The sequence below is a fragment of the Zootoca vivipara genome, chromosome 3, assembly GCF_963506605.1.
Source record: "Zootoca vivipara chromosome 3, rZooViv1.1, whole genome shotgun sequence".
Lineage (NCBI taxonomy): Eukaryota > Metazoa > Chordata > Lepidosauria > Squamata > Lacertidae > Zootoca > Zootoca vivipara.
Window position 1 is genome coordinate 16432277 of NC_083278.1, and position 14251 is coordinate 16446527.

The following is a 14251-nucleotide window of genomic DNA, read 5'->3' on the forward strand; positions in this document are numbered from 1 at the left end:
ACAACCCAATGGGATTTCCTTCTCAGTTCACACGGCTTCCCCACACATTATGCTTTTAAAAAAGTATATGTTACTGATGGATTGTAGCTTGACTGAAAGTGTGCTGGGGCAACAGTAGTCCCACTAAGTTAAAAACAATAAGTGCTGAACCCACAAATGGAGCAACAGCAGAACTCGGGTCTGAAAAGGTTGAAGATTACTGCTCTCAGGGATTTTAAACTCACTCCCTAATTGCATATGCTTAGTGTAACTCCTTTAATATTCCTTCAAATCAAAAGTAAAGCTCCCCCCATCTTCTTTCCTGTTCTTTAGATGTTTTTCAAAATAAGCCCAATGGCAAGAGAACACGTCAGAAAACATCTTGCTCATATCATGTACAACCCAGGGCCGGCCCACCTCAGAGGTGGACTGAGGCAGCCGCCTTGGGTGGCATAATCCCATGGGATGGCCCTTCTGTTGCCAGACAAGTGAGGATAGGTTTCTGACTTCTGAGACCTCACCAGGAGCCAGTGACCTTGTGTGACCCCCAGGGAGTGAGGCATTGATGGCAGTAGGGGAGTGGGGACGGCAGCTCCTCCTTTCGCCTCAGGCGGTGAAATGGGACAGGCTGCCCCTGGTTACAACTCAAATACCAGGCTGACCCACGGCCAAGTCTTGGATGTGATGCTTCTGTTAATACTGTTTAGGATAACTCATGGTGGCCCTCCGACATAGCTGAATGTTAGAAGATTCAGGACACAGCACATAGTTAAGCTATGGAATTCACTCCCATGGAAGGTAGTGACAGACACCATCTTGGATGGCTTTAAATGCGGATTAGACAAATTCCTTGAGGAGAAGACAGAAGACAGGGGCTATGTTCTGTATCGCCACTGTCAGAGGTAGTATTGTGAGAAACACAAGGCTGAATACACACACATTTAAACCCCAGATAAAGCATGTTTTCCCTGCCCTCAAGAATCTTGGGAGCTGTAGTTTGTTAAGGAAAACTACATTTCCCAGGATTCTTTGTGTGGGGTGTGTGTGCTTTAAACGTATTGTGTGTATACAGTTTGCAGAGCCTCCAAGTGTTCCTATTTTCCAGGGACAGTCCCAGATTTACAGAAGCCGCCCCGATTTTTGTTTTGATCCCTGAATGTACCGCTTTTCTTTAGGGCGTCGCTATTTTCTTCAGAGAAATGTTGGAGGGTATGGAGTTATGCGACCCCTCCCCCAAGCCATCTGAAGGCAGTTTTTTTTGTTTGTTTTTTAATGTTCAATGTTTTATTCTGTTTTTATATATGTTGGAAACCGCCCAGAGTGGCTGGGGCAACCCAGTCAGGGGTATAAAAAGTAAAACTATCATTACTATTATTATGGAATAGGATGGGCCTATTTTCAGCAGAGAAATGTCGGAGGGTATGCAGTTGCTGAGAATCACAAAATGGGAGAGTGCTGTTACCCTCTGTTCACAACTTCCCATACGCATATCCCAACAAGATACTGGACTAGGTGGACCTTTGGCCTGATCCAGAATAACTCTCCTTATGTTCTTCCATGTTGGGCTTCTTTGCCACAGCATCCTGATACTTTATCCCATTTGTTTCATCCCATGTTCCCTTCTCATTTCTCTTCTATTTCTCTAGCGCAGCGTTTCTCAACCGTGTGTGCCGCGAGACGCTGGCTGGTGTGCCGCGACATGCGGTGACGAGAAGGGCGATTTGCATTGTCACGTGCCTGGCGGCCGCCAGTAAACACCACTGACCCGCCGGAAAGCAATATTTCTCCTCCTCTTTCCCAAAGCTCAATGCAAACGAGCCTGGCGGCCGCCAATACTCATCACTTACCCGCCGGAAAGCAATATTTGGCAAGTGTTTCTTACAGTCATAATTATAATATAGGGCGGCACAGAGTTAAATTTTTTAACTTTTTTAATGGTGGTGTGCCTCGTGATTTTTTTCACGGAACAAGTGTGCCGTGGCCCAAAAAAGGTTGAGAAACACTGCTCTAGCGCCTCATAGCCCTTCCCTTTTCTTGGAAGATTAGGGAAGGGTGGGAAAATACTGCTGCTGTTGTGTCTGGGAAAGGTTTTGTTTTGTTTGGGGTCAGCGGGCAGGTGGGGTTCTCAGTTGTGATCCCAGGACTTCTCCCTACGGAGATGGCTATCTAGAGTCCTCAGTTGTGTGGTCTTCTCATCTGCCTCACGCCGTTATGACACAGAGTGTTATCTATGCGCTTTAGTTAAACACTGAAGCGATGTGATCCAAGGACACCTCGGCCCAGCAATTTTTAAATATGTCTCGAAAATGAGGAGCGCACGGGAACCCAGAGGTCCTCTCCATTGCCAACGCTGTGTGAAAATAATAAATATGCCTTTCCTAAAACTTGGAGGAAGACGGAGATTTTTGTTTTTGTTTTGTGCCAGATCTTAGCATTATCCCTGGCCAAGGAAGAGGGTGATAAATGTGTAAGGATCCTCAGGAGGGAACGCGCTTGATTGCAATCTGGCCTTGCTCTTAAAGAAAACACAGCCCTGTTCTCATCAGGCAACAGGCCTGTGGAAGTCAATGGAGTTTATATAATAGCACTTCATTACACTCGAAAAAGGTTGCAGGCACGGGGCCTTAAGCCTGAGAAATGACTGCTGGAAATGCAACTGAGACAGAACTCAGTGGGGTCAAAAGTTGCAAAATGCAAAAATACGGCAGCGTTTCGAAACCATCGGCACAGTGGTACTCGATGCGTGCTGCGTGCAGTATTGCAGACTTTTCCCAAGCATCAGGGAAACGGGTGGTTAATGTCGCTAGGATAGCCCAGGTCACGCTGGAAGGTGCAAACAGAGTATCTGGGTCAGACGGAGATCGATGGCACATTTAAAGTGTTTATGAAACACCCACCCAGACATGTGCATCTCATAAAAATACTGTGGTCACCATTAAAAAGCAAACTCTGGCCAACCATTACGGTTTCAAAGATAACCGCAGTTAATTCCTTTACATGGGGCCACACCATAGTGTGGGAACTGCTGACAAGCACTGACTTTGTTGTAAATAATGGTTATAGCTCTTGGCTATAGTTCAACTGAAAGAAAAAAACAAAACAAAATTGCAGAACATTATCGTTGCTATTCAGTGTTCACAAAACAAATGATGTGACAGTAAAAGGATAACATTGTATCATCACCATATATATATATACATATATATATATATATATATATATATATATATATATATATATATGGCAGCAATGTTTACCCCTTATTGTTCACTACGATTCAAAGGCAAAGCCCATTATCACACGGATTTCAGCAGCCTTAAAAATATTGCTTTCTGTTATCGTTATGTCAATAGGCAGATGTCGCTGATGTCTAAGGGGCAGGATTAAAATGTAATAAATAAATATATCTATTCGCAGAGTCAAAGTTGGCCTTGAAAAACATCTTAGAATGCTTGCTAGCATTGCAGAGTGAAAAATGAGGTATCAAATTAAAACAGTGAATGAACACAGGCGCTTGCAGAAAAACAGTGAATTTGCCAACTCTCTCTCTCTCTCTTTCTCTCCCCACTCCCACCGGATAAAGCCAACCAAAAAGGGTGCGGGGAACTGAGCTAAAGGCAAGCTTTGACACCTCTTTTGTAGCAAATGGCTGTGAGAGATCAGTTGATTAAAATGATCCCTCCATGCCCATTGGCTCAGCTGTGGGGACGTTATGCTCACAAATATTCCAATTTCTCACACATTTTTAAAATTGTCAGTACATAAGGCAAGGATGGCACTCTATGCTGTTGGGTTGAGATGATTCTGAAGAGAAGGAAGTTGCATCAGAACTGAACTTAGATTGCATGTGAATATTTGTGCTGTCAGAGCGGAATGCAAATTGCACATGCGATTAGTATGAATGTGGGTTTCCAGTGCTGTTTTTCTAGAAAAAGAGGTGCTGGAACTCACTATGAACTTATCATCTTATCATGGCAATGGCGCCCATCTGAGAGGTGCTGGAATTGAGTTCCGGCGAGCTCCAGCTGAAAAAGAGCCCTGATCCTATTCATCCAGCCTCTATAATGGATGTTAAAGTCCACCAAGCTCAGTGGGGTTTATTGCCAGGTAAATGGGCATGGGATTGTGGCATACATTCATTATAAGCAAACATCACTCGTGAGTTCCTCATGTGCGGCAGTAAGGGCACGACAAATGGAGGAAGAGAACTAAGGACTCAGCTAGATGGGTAAAGAAAAATAGTGTTTTATTATGTGTTGTATATGCAATATAACACTGTGACACTAGGTGGCGCTGTGGAGTCCCATCTTTCCCTACCGGATTTCCCTGTGTGAGTTTGCAACGCCTTTAACCGAATCACTTCTTTGACGTGTCTGGATCCAGCCCAAATCCCAGAATCAGGACCTCCGCTAATTTGCTGAATTTGCAGTATGCTGCCTTTTAAAAAAAATATTGTGTAATGTTGGAAAGTACCTTACACTTACTTTTGTTTTGTGCTTTAAAAAAAAAATATGGCTCGGGGTTTGTAACTCATACTCTGAGATTTGCCACATTGTTTGACATAAGGGGACGTTTCCAGATAGTGAAATTTCAGTTGCCAGGTGCCAGAGGCAATTCATCAGACGCTCATAAAAAGAAAGATCAAAAAGCCTATCAGTCTCCGCCTGCATCTGGGATCCAGGAAGGAACACTTAGGGACTCCTGTCCTTTAAACAGCTCTCACTTAAAGGGCTCGCTGTTTATAATAACAAGAGGAGTAGAAAGGGGTCAGGTCAAAACCAGCAGAGCAGCAGGTGGTGTTGTAAAGTTGTTGCTTTTCCTGACTGCAGTTAAAAGCGAGGTGAAACACTAGATGAAATTGCTTCGTACAAGACCGCTCTGTTTCTTCCCTTTTGATTTGAAGGACTTTGCCCCCCCTATATATATATATATATATATATATATATATATATATATATATATAGTGGGTGATGAATATATTTGCTGAGGATGCCAAGTTCCACCACTACTCAACCCCCCCCCCCAAAAGGCCACACAAAACACCTCACCATGCTATGAAGGGTTTCCTTCCCAAGAAGTTCCTACGATCTTATTTCTTCATCTTACATTTCAGAGGGCAGGCTTGGAAGACACGCTTGGAATTTAGCGATGGCGCGAGCGGAAAATGCAAAATCCACGTCAGCGTGAGGAAAGGTTTCGTGGAAGCGTGAGGAGGAAAGGCTGGCTGGTGTGAATGCTGTCAAAGTACACGAGGCTAGCAATTTGCTCATCGTCAGAAACGGAAACATTCACTATTGTCTTAACACTGACAGCCTGCTTGACATCATAAAGTAGCTCCGTACATTTGATTCGCATCCACAAGTGGAGAGTCGCCATATGAACCTCAAAATTCCAGTAATATCCAGGGGGTGGGGGCTAAATTGGTGCCAGGGGAGAATTATTAAAAGTATTTTTTAAATAATAATCATAATAATTTTTTATTTATACCCTGCCCACCTGGCTGGATTTCCCCAGCCAGTCTGGGCGGCTCCCAACAGAATATTAAAAACACAATAAAACATCAAACATTAAAAAACTTCCCTAAACAGGGCTGCCTTTAGATGTCTTCTAAAAGTCAAGTAGTTGTTTTATTTCCTTGACATCTGATGGGAGGGCGTACCACAGGGTGGGCGCCACTACCGAGAAGGCCCTCTGCCTCGTTCCCTGTAACCTCGCCTCTCACAGTGAGGGAACTGCCAGAAGGCCCTTGGCGCTGGACCTCAGTGTCTGGGCAGAATGATGGGGGTAATTTTGAATGAAAATTCTGGGATTTTTGTCTTTTCCCTAGTGGAAATGCTGTTCCTTGTTGCCTCCTCCTTGTTGCTCGCCACACCACAATCTACCGCTGCCATTTGCCCCCCCCCCCAAACCTTCAACAACTTTTGATGATTGCGCAAACCAGTCTGGTTGGCTTGGGGGAAGAGCAGACCTGTTAGGAATGCAAAAAGCTGTTGATGGGCCATAGAAGGATCCTTTGGCCTGGGGAGCCAGATGTCACAAAGGTTGCTAGGGTAACTGTGTGTTTGATGGGATGGGAAAAGGGAGTTTTGAAGCAGGGGCTTCTGGGCAGGAGGAGGAGGAAGTAAGGCTGAGATGCATCTTGGTGGAGGAGAAGGAAAGGTTGGGCCATGCCGTAAGATCTGGACTCCCTCCATGCAGACTGAAGGTGTAAACAAGTGAATAAACCATGGTGGAATTTACACACACATAAAAAACGTTCTGAAAATGCTTTAAAAATACATTGAATTTCACCATTGCCATCTAGTGTCACAATGTATATTGCACTTAAAGCACACTTAAAATGTTTTATTTGCAGCTGAGTCCCATATTTCTTAAAGCAGGCATCCCCAAACTTCGGCCCTCCAGATGTTTTTGGACTACAATTCCCATCATCCCTGACCACTGGTCCTGTTAGCTAGGGATCATGGGAGTTGTAGGCCAAAACATCTGGAGGGCCACAGTTTGGGGATGCCTGTCTTAAAGCAAGGCAGTTTCCACTGTGTCTTCTGTTCTCCAAAGGGACACAGACCCTGTATGTGTGCCTGTGTAATGCGCTCTTGCCACTGCTTGGCAGAGAGAGGGGCAGGCACTAGGCTTTTGTAACAATATTTAAATTCCTCCTCTATGGTCAGTGTAACTCCCATTCCTATATAGATATCCCTGTGGCTCTTATTTTAGTCCTTTTTGTTCTGCGTTTCTCTTTCCCAACCTCGTGCTCAAACATACCATTGGTTAGGGATGTTTTGATTCAGTGAGATAACTTACCTTTTGGATGTGAGAATGTACATTCTTTAAATCCCTGCCTGCCCTGGAAAAAGAAAGTTTTCCCATTAATTGCATTGTCTTTCATATCTGAAGTAGATATATATATATATATATATATATATATATATATATATATATATATTGATTGTGAATTCCATTTATCAATGCACACTTCATAACTTTGCACAGATGTCTTTTACTCAAGAAAATGAAAGAAATATGCAGATGTGTCATTAAATATAAACATTGATAAGCCTACTGCAAAATTAGGGCTTCAAAAGGAGAGTGTTGATTTACTTACAATAGATGCAAGTATGATCTATCTTGCTCAGATAAAAAAGTCCACGTAAATCAGATGAATGGAATTACTTGTATAACAAAATAGAATTAGTCTTTTTTAAGCTGAACTTTTAATCCCTGTTGAACAAAGACGGCACTGTACCATTTTCAACAACTTATTTGGTGGTAATTGGGTTTAAATTACTTAAGTTTTTAACATCCAAAGGCGAAATTTTCCTTTAAGGTTGAGTGACAAATCTATCATCTTGCATATGGCTCAAATATGATGTGCTTTTGTCAGTCACAAGTTTATGTTGATGCCGAAAGTGAAAATACACAACGAGAGATCAGTTGAGAACATGATGAGTAAAAGATGAGTTGGTTTTGGAAATCTGGATAAACTTCAAACTTGTCAACCAATTGCCGTGAAACTCAAGTGGAAAAACATGAAGAAAAAACAGTAGATGGATAACAGTGTAGAAAACTGGGGACAAAGGAAAATATAAGAACCCTAAGATCTAGAAGCTGCCCATATCAAACATAGCTAACTGCCTTCTACCAAGTCAGACCATGGTCTGTCTAGGAAAGTACTGTCTACACTGACTGACAGAGGATTGCCAGGGTTTTAACTTTGCTGTGAGTTGCCTAGAGACTACCTTGTATAAGGTGACTAACAAACTGAATGAATGAATGATTGCACAACGTCCTCTTCAGGCAGAACAGACAAACTTTGTAATTTTCAAAATACCGTACTTCGTACCCTGCACAGTTCTTCTTACATTAATGGTCCACAGGGCAGTCTCGAGCAGGTCGCACGCCCTGGCGCTGAGGGGCGGAGATCGCTCCGGCGCCCTTGCCCTTGCAGGGTGCAGCATGGCTGCCGCGCAGCGCCCTGCCTACCGGCCTGGCGCCCTAGCGCCTCTCGCCACCAGGACTCTACCTAGAGCCGGCCCTGATGGTCCACATGTCTCAGCAAAAAAAGGCTTTTGGTGAGTGTCAGACGTACTGTTTGTGATCATGGAAAGATTAAAGAGTCTTCTGTCAGTGGAAAGGCATGCCTAAAATTTTGCTGCTCCTTGACCCACCTTATACAGCTGGTATGTCAGGCTTCAGGGACTCGGCTCTGCCCCCCCATCCCCCTATGGCAGTAGATAAGCAGAACAAAGCAAAAGGAGTCTCTTACCAGTTAGCAATTTTAATGATCATAGCAAGAGAACAAAGAATCCATTCCTAGGAATGAAGGTGCTCCCAATTAAGGATTCCCCCCACTTCCCCCCATTGTCATCCACATCACTTCCATGCCTTGCAACCTGATCTCGCAACCGCTTTGCTTTCTGTGCTGCGACCTTATCTGCTCTCCTTGACCTTGGGCAGAGTGGATGGACACTTTCTTGTGAAATAAAGTCTGCTAACTCTCTCCCAGTTCTTCTCCTCCTAGCTGTTCACTACCCAGTATTTCCCAGCTTCTGCTTTCTGAACTCTGCCCCTCTGCAAACCACTGTTCCAAATCTATACTGTCCTCCTGCTCCTGGGAAGATTCAGGATCAGGAGGAGGAGGTGGCTCACAGGATTCCTCCTCAGTGCAGCCCTCCTCAGCAAGGTCCCTGACATGGTAGGAAACAGCTGAAAACAAGAGCAAAGATGCAAATGGTGAGGGGAGCTTTGGACTTCTGGGCCTCATTCTGAGTGAGGATTGTAGCATAACTCCTGGTCAGTGCCACCTTTTGAATCTCCAGCTCGGCAAAACACAAGAGAACCTCCCTTCCATTCCTCTCTTATGTTCCTTATTGTGCTCTGATTGCCAAGAAAGGCTCACCACTGGCAACAGGGTGATGCTCTATGTGAATTAAAAATAGAGCTGGCCGTTTTGATGTGCTACACATATTAAGCTCCTAGGAGGGAACTTTAACACAAGAGGGTTTTGCCACCCATTCTCCAACCCCTTCCCTTTTCACGGATAATTATTTTGAGCTGTTTCCACATGGCTGCTCTGCGACCACTGGGTCAATGGTGAAATACAAATTTCAGAACTCGCACCCTTTTCAGAACTAATTTCAGAACTCACCCCCTTAATTTTTTTGCTAACAGTGGCAGCACAAGCGATATATCTGGGTGCCAAGTTCAAGCAAAGTGCAGCGCTATTGTTATTGTTATTATTATTATTTTCCCGTTTTTGGATTCGTTGTCGGTGTGACCTATCATGTATAGCTACGATACATGATAAAAAGGGAGAAATTGCAGCCAAGCTCAACTGTGTTCAAAGCAAGGTGCTAGTGAAAGGAAGGGATGGAAAATAAGCACTAATGGATTAATGGTCCATGATAAATGCTTTATTATAAAAGCTAGTGAGTGATTAGATAATTCTTGCTTCCAAAAGTAGGATTGAAATATTTCTGTCTGGCATGCAACCAGAATACATAAATCACTCGACTATCTAGTTTATAGGAACACATGTATGTGTATGTAAATGAACAGGGTAGAAAGGTCCTCTTCTCCTTTTATACAGTAGGTGTTAGAAAAGCTGACAGCCACTGTATCACAACAACTTGCTGTTGGAAGCTGGCTCTGGTGTGCATAAAAAGAGAGAAGTGATTGTAACAGTTCTGCTCATCCAAATTGCCAGTTGGCCTGACTGATCCTGCCTGCTTTCTCTGCTAAATTGAAACAGGCAGCAACTTCGGAGTATTTAATAACCCCCCCCCCCCACCACCACCATTAGGCTTACAAAACTGTTACTTCCATCAAAAGCAGACCAACGACTATACCTATTGCTATACCACCCTAGGCAGATTCCACGATGGCATACCCCACAAGAGTCCCAGAAAAACCAGGACTGAAAGATGGGGGTGGAGACCATTTAAGGCTTTAAAGGTCAGCAGCAACACTTTGAATTGTGCTTGGAAATGTACTGGGAGTCAATGTAGGTCTTCAGGACCGGTGTTAACTCTCTCCCAGTTCTTCTTCTCCTAGCTGTTCACCACCCAGTATTTCCCAGCTTCTGCCTTCTGAACTATGCCCCTCTGCAAACCACTGTTCCAAATCTATACTGTCGTCCTGCTCCTGGGAAGATTCAGGATCAGGATCAGGAGGAGGAGGTGGCTCCCAGCATTCCTCCTCAGTGGAAACGTACTGGGAGTCAATGTAGGTCTTCAGGACCGGTGTTATATGAATCAACTGAGTGATATTCCTAAACTTTAGGAAGAACTTCCTGACAGTAAGAGCTGTTCGACAGTGGAATTTGCTGCCAAGAAGTGTGGTGGAGTCTCCTTCTTTGGAGGTCTTTAAGCAGAGGCTTGACAGCCATATGTCAAGAATGCTTTGATGGTGTTTCCTGCTTGGCAGGGGGTTGGACTGGATGGCCCTTGTGGTCTCTTCCAACTCTATGTTTCTATGAGTCAGACCAAACAGGGATGAAATCTTTTTTCTTTGACCCTTGATTTTGTTTGTGTGTTCTGGAGGAGATGCTGGCTTACTATATGAATCTAGTGGCAAAAGGGGAGGCAAATTCTCATGCCTCCCTTAAGAATGTGCCAATGGCAATATTAATGAAGCCTGCAGTTTAGATTTCCATCTTTCTTTTCTTTCGGCTAAACAGAGCGCTGAACCTCTACGCAATGTTGGTACCAAATAAGCTGCTTAGCCAATGCAGGGACGTAAATTACCTTTGCACTTTGTAATAGAGTCAGCACCATGACAGGAAGTCACATATCACTCAGTTGGCGAAGGGTAATAAGAAAGAGGGAAATCAAAAAGGGCATGAGCTCATGCTGCAGCTATGCGCAATCCAGACGCAAGATTTACGACAAAAGCTGACTTATAATATTAAAGGGTATAAACAGCTTCGTACTGTTGTACTTTTCATATAGATTTGCATTGATCCTGCAGTAAGTGTAGTGTGAAGTTTGGGAAAGGTTGATTGAATCTGAAAAACTCTTTGCTTTCTTAGCAAGTGCCATAAAACCAAACTCATATTTATGTGGCAGATGAACGGCTTTAGAGGTTAGGTTTAATATTGATGTGGGTGCATGAATAGAAGCTTGTCTCATATAGAAGCTGCTTAAAAGATTTATATCTAAGCAGAGTACTGCAAAAATTACTCAGTATTGTGTATAAAGATTTTTATGTTTATTTTTTTTAAAAAAGCTTAGTCTGCCATCAAGTGATGTATCTCATTCCCTAGGCACAGCAAATTAGGTTTTTCCACTTTTTCAGTGGTGGCAAAGGAGACCCACGCCATCCCATCCTCTTGCTAGAGTCCCGTCTGCCATAGTTAACAGAAGCTATAGCTGCACCCAGCAAGAATGGCAATCTGACAGTTGATCTCGTGATGCGTCGATTTCCTGATGAAACTGTTCACCTATTTTTGGGCTGAATATCTCTTAGCAATGCCAGAATAAATAGCTGCTGTTCAGCCATTTCTCAAGAAGAGAGGCACGGCACATCACAGCATGGCTGGTGTGTTGCTCTCGACACCGCCCCCCCAATTGACCATGTTCTCTCTTTGTGGACATTGCGGATTTCCATGTTGGGCTCCTGCTGCTGTTCCTGCATTCATATGCTAACTTCCCTCCAATGAGGTTATCCTCTCAACAACTAATAGGAAGGCTAGGCTGAGAGACAATGACTGGTCCGATATCACTCAGGGAGCTTTCAAATCTTGTTCTCTCATTACTTCACTTCATATGACAGAAGTTCCCAGAGAATTCTTTAAGTGAGGCAGAGTAAAAGGTAAAGGTAAAGGACCCCTGGCAGTTAAGTCCAGTTGTGAAAGACTCTGGGGTTGCGGAGCTCATCTCGCTTTACTGGCTGAGGGAGCCGACATTTGTCCGCAGACAGTTTTTCTGGGTCATGTGGCCAGCATGACTAAGCCACTTCTGGCAAAACCAGAGCAGTGCACGGAAACACCGTTTACCTTCCCGCCAGAGCTATTTATTTACTATTTATTTACTTGCACTTTGACATGCTTTTGAACTGCTAGGTTGGCAGGAGCTGGGACCGAGCAACGGGAGCTTACCCTGTCGCGGGGATTCAAACCACCGACCTTCAATAGTACTGCACGGTTAAAATGGTGCTCCTGCCAAAATAAGATGGCACCCACACCGAAATTAAGATGGCGCTCCTGCCAAAAGCTGATAGCGACACCCCCTACAAGAAGATACAGAAATGGTGGTGGCGTTGACTCGAAAAAGGGGGGTACCCAAGCCTGGCGACACTAATTTAAAGCCCCCAGACACTAATTTAAAGTGGCTGCTAGGAGAGGGGACTCCCTGCAATGTTTTACTTGGCATCAGCAAATTCGAAGCCCTGACGCTACAGCCGCAGGCTGCGGAAAGGAGCAAGCCGCTACGCACAGCCGTCTGGCCAGTGAGGCGGTGGCAAGCTCCGGCTCAAGGGGCTGAAGCCCCATGGGGCAAAGCCCCTTGGGAGGGGAAAAGGGGGAAAAACGGGAAAGGCAGGTGGGGAATTAATGGGGAGGGAATAATTAACTAAAGGAGAAAACAGGGGAAATAGAGGGAATAAATGAAACAGATCACCGTAATCGTCGAAGGTAGATCGCTCCCTCTTTTGGCCCGCAGCGGACACGTTGCTGGTGTTCCGATGCACTGACCAAAAGAGGAAGTTCTGAGTCACATGCATGGGCATATATAGGTCCCTTGATCGGTTTGGCTAGCGTCCCATTGGCCTGATTCAACCCAGCATCAAGGGACCTACCAATAGGGTGTTGTGGCTATCCAATCGTACCCACCCACAACACAGGGTTCGGTTGCCAGGTCGCCTCTTTGAGGGAGGACACGATTTGCTGGAAGCTTTAGAAAGAATTTGACATGTCGGCCCAGGTCCTTGCAGACTGGACTCTCTCCAGACCTCCCCCTCCCTCCCAGCTGTGGGGACTGCACTGGTGGTTCTTGGATGCGGGCCAGAGTTTCGCCCAAAGTAATTATACTCTCTTATTGTTTGACACAAGAGCAGAGGGAGAGTATGGAAAACATCAGTCCTCTTTTTTATGTCAGACCAAAAAGGTTGGAGCAGATGTTTTTAAGTAAACATGGGCGCTTGTTATGCATTTTTGAGAAGTCAAGAGAAACTCTTTTTTTTCTTAATTCAGAAGCCAGAGTAGCCTGTAGATTTAAAGGCGTTTTAAACACTGTACTTTCCCATAAAGCCATAAAGCTCTGGCAAGAAGGCTCAGCAGCCAATCACTGAGGAATGAACCTGAACATGTTATAACTCAGGTTCCCAATAAAAACGTCAGGCCAAAATCAGAAGTGGGTAGTTTTACAATCTTGAACGGAGCGTTGTTTTTTAATTGCTTTCCAATGGAGAATTTAACAATATTATATATATATATATTAAAAAAACACAAGCGATGCAAATCTACTGGGCTATCTTACGTGTGTCAAGCTGACTGTTATTATGATTGCGGAAATGGTGGATTTTGAATGTCTTTTCTTCTGGCATTGCAATTTCCCAGTTGTTTTATTGGGATGATATTAAAAGTGGACAAAATGGACTATTTTCCTTCCTTTAAAAAAGTAAGCACTAAAAACTAATATGGGATTTTTTTATTTAAAAAAAACCACTTCCTGTATTTAGATTAATATATGTGAGAGTCTATGTTTGTGACTGTGTGATGTGCACAACATAAGTTGTATTTTCAAGCAGGTGTGATATGTAAGGAACATTGTTTTGGCATTGTTCAACCAGTCAGGTAGTCCATGCAGCTGATCTCCAGAGTTTTTAAGAAATGGAACAAAAGGCAGAATTGATTGCTTTGTTATAAGCTTCCATTTTGCTAACTTTCATATTTTTGCATTAAATGCATTTTCTGCTATGGAACATTTCTCTCTCATTTCTCTAGTTTGGTCTGCATTTTTGTAGTCTCTCTTCAAATAAGGTTTGCTAGTGTCCTAGCTTTGGTATTTCAAATGGATTTCATTTAGCCTTGATAAATGTTATTTATTTCACTTGCATCTTTCTTTGTATTTCGGCATATCTCAACATAAAGGTAAAGGGACCCCTGAACGTTAGGTCCAGTCGTGGACGACTCTGGGGTTGTGGCGCTCATCTCGCTTTACTGGCCGAGGGAGCCAGCATACAATTTCCGGGTCATGTTGCCAGCATGACTAAGCCACTTCTGGCAAACCAGAGCAGTGCACGGAAATGCCGTTTACCTTCCCACCGGAGCAGC